The sequence below is a fragment of the Meriones unguiculatus genome, chromosome 4 (genome assembly GCF_030254825.1).
Source record: "Meriones unguiculatus strain TT.TT164.6M chromosome 4, Bangor_MerUng_6.1, whole genome shotgun sequence".
NCBI classification, from domain to species: Eukaryota; Metazoa; Chordata; class Mammalia; order Rodentia; family Muridae; genus Meriones; species Meriones unguiculatus.
The window spans coordinates 90,941,959-90,949,805 of record NC_083352.1 but is presented as its reverse complement, the minus strand read 5'-3'; positions in this window follow the sequence as shown (position 1 = coordinate 90,949,805).

Sequence of the window (7,847 nt, the reverse complement as noted above, 5' to 3'; positions counted from 1 at the left end):
GGCTCCCTGACTGGAATTTTAAGTCCTGGCTCGATCGTTGCGCCTCGAGAAGCTGATTTATGTGAACCCGGGTGCTCCTCTGCATATTTCTCCTGCTCAGCCCAGTGGCCAGGTTCCCCTTCCTATGCCATTAGCGTTATTAACACCTGGGCGGCCGATCACCGCAAATGGGCCGTTACCATGATGAACGGAAACTTCTCCAACCCTGTAGCCAGCCGTTTCCAGCCGTGCAGCCGGACAGCTCCTCCTGCTTAAGTTCAAGCTGGGAGCCAGGTCTGTGTCCATCTGCTCACACCCCGGCACCGGATAATGAGACCCCAAGGACTGTGAAGGGACATCCCTTACCTCATCAAGTACCTGTGGCTGGCTCCCTGAGTATACAGAAAGCCGTGGTATGCCTCCTATACATGTCTCCATTTAAACCCCTCTCAACTTTTTTGTTACTCGAGAAAGAAAGGACTTGGTGCACATGAATGTGGGTGCCCACTGAGGTAAACGGCTCCAGACTGCCCTGGAGCTGGGGTTACAGGTAGCCATGAGGCACCTGGTATGTGGTTGCTGAGAATTGAACCTGGGTCCTCTGGGAAAGCAGTACGTGCTCATCGTGACTTCTCTCCAGCCTTCTTATGTTTTTAAATGTTTAATTATGCTTTGTTTGTTGTGTGTGCTATGGCACACGTGTGGCAGAGTGATCATCCTCACTTTACATGGTCTGACGGACCAAATGCAGCAAATGCCTTTGCTTACCCTCTCAGCCAGCTCACACACCCCCCAATTCTTTAATGTTTCAGATAATCTTCCAGTGGGAGGGACATTTGATCGCCCCACCATCAGGGATGAAATTGAGGCCAAGCAAGGACAAGAAAGTGGCCTGCATTCTCATGAAGACTTTACAGTGGTTTGGGGATCAGAAGCCAGATCTGCTGCTCTAAATGTGACTCATGAAGTGAAAGGGTCCAAAGCAACAGTGGCATTGCAGACTGTCAGTTCCAGAACCATCACAGGCGAGCCCATGGAATTGGTTCAGAAATGGCTGGGAGCCTGATGTGGTGGCACACATCTGGACTCCCAGCACTCTGGGAGGCAGAAGCAGGAGGATCTCTGTGAGTTTAAGACCAGTCTGATCTAACTATTGAGTTCCAGGACAGCAGAGCTATGCAGAGAAACACTGTTTCAGATAGATAGATAGATAGATAGATAGATAGATAGATAGATAGATAGAATAGATAGATAGATAGGTAGATGGATAGGTAGATAGGCTAGATAGATAGATAGATCAATAGAGAGAGATTATAGAAGATAGATATAGATGATTGATAGATGATAGATAAAAGATAGGTAGAAAGACAGATGATAGATGAATGGATAGATAAATGATAGATAGAAGATAAATAGATACATACATAAATCAGATATATAGGTATAGATGGATATATGGATAGATAGATAGATAGATAGATAGATAGATAGATAGATAGATAGATAGAGGTCATTGTCAAGGTTGAACAAAGCCATGAATACTGCAGTGTAGTCACAGAACCTTTGTGAAGAGACCCACCAAGGAAGACCTGGGAGTGACAACCTTCTCCATTTGCATCATAGTACAATTAGTGCCATCTGTTCCATTTCCTTCTTTGAGAAAACACTTAGAACGTTTTCAAGCAAGCACTAGCCAGGTTGGGCAGTGTGCTCCAGAACTTGGGAGGCTGAGACAGGAGGGTCACCATGATTCTGAAGCTTGGGTGACACAGATAAAAGATAATTTGAGGCTAGGGATATCGCTCAGTGGTAGAGTTCTTGACTAGCATCCACAAGGTTCTGGGTCTGATCTTACAGCTGCAAAAATCAATAAACATTAAGTGCCATCATTTTGCTAGCTTTAGGGACCTTATGCTTACCCAGATCCAACTAATAGGGCCCTAGCAATCAGGATCTTTTCAAAAATTATCTCTTTCTACTTCAGCCCCTGTAGGGGATATCATGGAGCGAACATAGCCTACCCCATAATTCTCTCTCTCTCTCTCTCTCTCTCTCTCTCTCTCTCTCTGTGTGTGTGTGTGTGTGTGTGTGTGTGTGTGTGTGTGTGTGTGTCAGTCTGTCTGTCTTTTTCTTGAGATAGGGTTTCTCTGCATAGTCCTGGCTGTCCAGGCTGGCCTTGAACTCAGATCTGCCTCCCAAGTACTGGGATTAAAGGCATGTGCCACCCCCACCCACCCCAGCACATTTATTCTCTTACTATTTGCCTATATAGGTCACTTATTGCTGTTCTTTTTTTAATTTGTCTGATAAACAGGTACTGGGGTTTGGGGGGAGGGGGTTAAGACAGATGCCCTGTCCTGAAAGTCTCGAATTCCCTGGTTGATGGTGGGGCCGTTCGTTTTTTGTTCCCAGCTACAGCTGACACTGTCTGCTTTATCGGATGTCTGGGGCCCCTGACATCAAAAATCAGCATCATCGGGTGAGGCCTGTAGGCTGGTACCTGGACATCTGGGCTCAGATAGGTTGGACAAGCCCTGAGTGACAGGTGTCCTCCGTATCCCCCAAGGCCTCCCTAGCAAACATCCAGAGGGCTCAGCTTGGGAACTGGCTGGGAGCTATGAAGCAACCTTCCTCATCCTTCATACACCTAATCCACAGGCCTGGCAAGTCCTGGGAAGGTGGGTTTCCCGTTTCCAGTAGAAATGATGCTTTCTCTCTGAAGGCTGTGGAGATTTGATCTAAACGGTGAGACTATCAAAGATGCTTTGTAGGGGGTTGGAAACATGGCTCAGTGGTTAAGAGCACTGGTTGCTCTTGCAGGGGACTTGGGTTTGATTCCCAGCACCCACACACCAGCTCACAACTGTCTGTAACTCCAGCTCCAGGGGAACTGAACACCCTCTTCTGGCCTCTGAGAGCACCACATGCATGTCGCACACACCAGCAGGCCAACACCTGCACTCCTAAAACCTTTCAAATAGAGTCTTTGGAGATGCTGCGTGGATGGACCAGCCCTGTGTGGTAGGTCAGGCTAGAGGTGACAGTTCCGACATGTGTCTATGAGCTGGCCCCTGGCTGGTCCAGTGCACAGAACTGGATAGGGGAATCTGCTTGGGTGGAGGTGAGCAAGGGGATGAGGCCAGGGGGACCCAGTTACAGTGTTACATTTTTCTTACTCCTGTTTGCATTTTTTAAATTTTTTCTTGTTTGTTTATTTGCACTTTCAAGACAGGGTTTCTCTGCATAGCCCTGGCTGTCCTAGAACTTGCTCTGGTAGACCAGGCTGGCCTCAAACTCAGACACCTGCCAGCCTCTGCCTCCCAAGTGCTGGGATTAAAGGCACACGCCACCAGCACCCGGAACATTCTTTAATTTTAAAATTCATGTGTTTTATTTGTGTGTGTGTGTCTGTGTGACTGAATGCCATTTGTGTACAGGTACCTACAGAATCCAGAAGAGCCCCTTGGATCTGGAATTACAGAGGGTTGTGAGCTGCCGTGTAGGGGCTGATAACCGAACCCTGGGCCTCTAACCGCAGAGCCATCTCTCAGCCCTCATTATTGTAAACTTATTTTGTTTTACTGCTTTTTAGGCCACAGTCTGAGGCTCACAGGTCTCTCCAGACCTGAGGGACAGGCCACAGGCCAGAAGAGTCCACAGAGGAGATGGCACAGGAGCCAAGGCCTGAATGAGGAGAAGTTGACTGTGCTGGGATCTGGGGGGAAAGTGTGTCAAACAGAAAGAACCGCCCAGCACAGTGCTTCTCAGCCTTCCTAAAGCTGCCACCCTTTAACCCAGTCCCTCATGTTGTGGTGACCCCCAACCATAAAAGGGGTTCAGTGCTGCTTCATAACTATAATTCTTCCACTGTGATGAAGCATGTTAATATCTGATTTGCAAGATGTCTGACGGTTGCCCTCTTGGGGGGTCACCACCCACAGGTTGAGAATCCCCTGGCCTAGAGTCAGCTCCAAGGAAGGACACGGGCTGCGATTCTGGGAATCTGAAAGGAGAGATGGCTGCAAGATCGAGGGAGGCTAGATCAACCACACCGTGCAGGCCCAAGAAGAGAGTGGGGGGACGTTTCTGTAAGGGAGAGGCACCCACAGATCTTCCTTGCATTTACACTCCTCTGACTGTCCCACGGCAAGCAGGCAGGTATAGGTAGGGGCTGCCAGTCACCCTGGCAGGGAACCATTCCAGGAAGCCATCAAGATCTTATTTCCCTCATGGACTGGACCCAGGCCCCTTACACAGATGTAGCCAATGGGCATCTCGGTCCTCATATGGGTTCTCTAGTAAGGGGGTTGGGGTCTGACTCTGATTTGGGCTCTATTGCCTGCTTTTAGATCACTTTCCCCTGGTAGGAATGACCTCACCACGTGCAGGGGAAGGGGGTGTGCTCAGTCCTGATGAGGCTTTTTATGCTGGAGTGGGTGGGAAGGGGGGCTCCCCTTTTCTGAGGAGTAGGAGAGGGGGAATAGGGGAAACAGGGAGGGAGGGTGGGACCAGCAGGAGAGGAGGGAGAGGATAACAACTGGGATGTAAAATGAATAAATAAAAATTTAAATTAAAAAAAAAGATCTTATTTTCCACTAAGCAGAAGAAGAAACTGAGGCTCTGAGCATTTCCCACATCCACTGGGTGGGGAAAGATGTGAAAGAAATAGAGGTAGGATTTGAACTCAGGTCTCATCACCCAGCATGGTATGTCTTCTGCCTACCTCCATGTCTTGGAAGAATGACCCAAACTGCATGACTTGAGTGCAACCTCAGTTTCCCTCCTGTGTAGTGTGAGACTAATTATCACGCCCACCTCCAGGGGCTGGGGAGTCAGGAGACTATGCCAGGTCCAGCAAGGTCCGTATCACTTTCACCCTCCCAGGAATGAGAGAGAGCTCTCCCCGACCCTGTCACATGCCCATCCCCGCCAGGCCAATTGTAGAAGGAGCAGCTTGGCCATTTGTTCTTCAAACACTGATTTTTTTTTTTTTTCTTTAGATCTTTTTTGGCGGGGAAAGGGTTGGGGACAGCAATCAGTTTTCGGACTTAAGATAAAAAATCACAGGAAAAGGGTTGCTTGACTCTCTATAATTAATGGGGCGGCCTGTAATAGGATTCTCCTGCCCATGGCGCTCCCAGGAAACACCTTTTTACATAAGATATTGCCCACGCTGGAGTGGCAGTGGGTGATTTATGGGGTTCCCTGCTGCACAAAGCGTCTCCCGGGGTTGCCAACCGCTGGATTTATCAGGGAATTTGGAAGCCGGGCTCAGAGCCCGCCCGTGACATTTTTGGTGGAATTTAAACAGCACAAACACTGAGGAAGGGAGAGGCAAGTAAGTCGGGGAGAGGGCTCCGTGTAGACCATAGGGCCAGAGCAGGAGAGTCCGGGCTGTGAATCATAGCCAGGAAGACACAGGCAAGAAGACCAAGCTAGGAGTCTGCTCGTGGGGCTGGAGCGGTGGTTCAGCCCCATCACAGGGACCATGGCAAAGCACGGATATTTACATTACAATTCATAACAGCAGCAAAATTACAGTTAGGAAGTGGCAATGAAATCATTTACAGCTGGCCATCACCACAACAGGAGGAACTTCAGTAAAGGGTCGCAGCGTTAGGTAGGTCCAGAGCTCCTGGGTCCTGAGTGAATTGTTCCGGATGGGGACCCAGTGGCTGCCTGTTATTTCAGATCCCTGCGTGAGCTTGTCCTCCATCCACTGGGGTCCTCGTATCCCCGGATACAAGGCTCCCTCGAGTGGGATGCAACTCTCCACTATGTGACCAGCTCCTCCAGCAGCCAAGGGCTCATTTCATGGGCCTCTGAATGGGGGGGGGCACCTTTTTATCCACTCAGTGGCTAAGTTGGCTCAAGATGGAGAGAGAGCCCTAAGCTGGGCACGGGGCTGAGGAAGGCAGGCTATAGGAACGGGATCCTGCCTCAGGACCTTTGCACGTGCTGCTTCCTGAGCTCTCCTTCATTGCTTTTTGGGTCTCAGTGCAAATTTTACCTTTTCAGGGCTGTGGATGTGGCTCAGTGATAGGGTGCTTGGCTAGAGTGTGTAAGGCAGGCTGGAGAGTTGGCTCAGTGGTTAAGAGCACAATTTGTTCTTCCAGAGGTACTGAGTTCAATACCCAGCTAATCCCATGGTGGCTCACAACCATCTATAAGGTGATCTGATGCCCTCATGCAGGTGTACCTGCAGATAAGACACTCACATGCATAAAATAAAGTGAATAAATTTTTAAAAATTAAATTAAAAAGTGCTGTCAAAAGACCAAAACAGCTTTCCCTCTTATCTGTTAAAGACTCGAATTTAGATGCTGCTTATGAGCTGGCCCATCTGAAGGTTGGGGCTTCTTTAAGTACTCCATCATAATCAAACGGCCTACATGGTTTCTGCGTGGTTTTTACAGCACACCCTTTCCCATCCTCCTCACTTCTCTTTAAAACACCCTGTGTGTGTGCGCGCACACACGTGGGCGTGCATGCATGTAAGCATGCATACATGGAAGGCAGACGCCACCCGAGCTTGAAGGGCCAAGCAGCTGCCACCTGACCACCTCCTCCTTCCTGCTCCAGGGTGACAACAGCCCCTTTGCCAGACAAAGATTAAAGATGAGACAGAGGGTCTGGATGGACCCTGATAGCCGAGAAGAAAGGGTAGCAGGCAGCCATGGCAAGGACAGCAGGTGAGGGGGTTGCCTGCCAGAGGGAGCACACACCCACAGACCCAGGTTGCAGTGGCCCATGCAATGCCCTCTAACCCCAGCCTGCCCCCGGGCTCCGCTCTCCTAACTGGGAGCCCAGAGCCTCAGGGTCAGTGTCCACCCAGGGAACCCGGCCCTACCACAGCAAGCCCTAGCGACAAGGCTGCAGTATCCCCAGTTCCTCTGTCCCCTGACTCTTCCCCCGGGTCCCCTCCCTGCTTTCAAATGCCTTGGGCGTCAACCAGAGGGTCTAAGCTGAGCTCTGAGACACACACACTATCAGGATGGGTCAACAGCCCTCTCAGGCTGTCTTATCTGCAGCTCCAGAGACCAGGCAAGGAGCAAGCGGCAGCTGACAGGTCTCCCAGGAGGACAGCCACAGGGCCGGGGCCCAGCCAGGGCTTCCTGGGATCCGGAGCACCTGGACTGGAGACAGCCTCCGCCACTCAGGCGCAGGGACGGGGGAAGGGAGGAACAGTGCCCACCCGGACTGTCCTGGGAGGCTTCAGGGAGGAGGCAACCATAATAACAGGCTTCAGGGCCAGAAGCAGAGAGAGCAAGCCCAACAGGAGACACAGGCTGAGCAAAGGGATGAGGTGGGAGAGGCACAGTGGTGAGTCTATAGATAAGCTGTGTGGCCCAGACCAAAGGTGTCCCTCACTGGAATGAGGTTAGCAACTGTCTGTACTGGGGGGATTATGGGATAAAATGGCCCAAAGGCCTAAGCAAGGTACAGGTGCTCAGGAAGTGGCTAGATCCTGCATTCGCCTGACTCCTACAGCTGGACCTCACAGAGAAAAGAACAGCCACCGAATAATACGTGTAGCTGGTCCCAGGTCACCCTCCCCCATCAGCCGGTATCACAGCCCAGAACACAAGACAAAAATGAGTGGAGGGAGGAGAAAGGGCAAGGGAGAGAGTGGGAGAGAGGAAAAGAGAGAGTGGGATAGAGAGAGAGTTAGCAAGAAGAGATTTCCTCAGGTCTGGCTGTATCCAGCTCCAGGACTCCCAGCACCAAAGTCTCTATCCTGGCAAATTTTACAAATTGTAGCTCCAAAGAAACAGGACTGGGTCCCCAGGTGTCTGGGCAATTCTTGGCAAGTGATGGCCATCCCTGGGGTTCAGGAGAGAACGCAGTGCAGGCAGTGTATTTGAGAG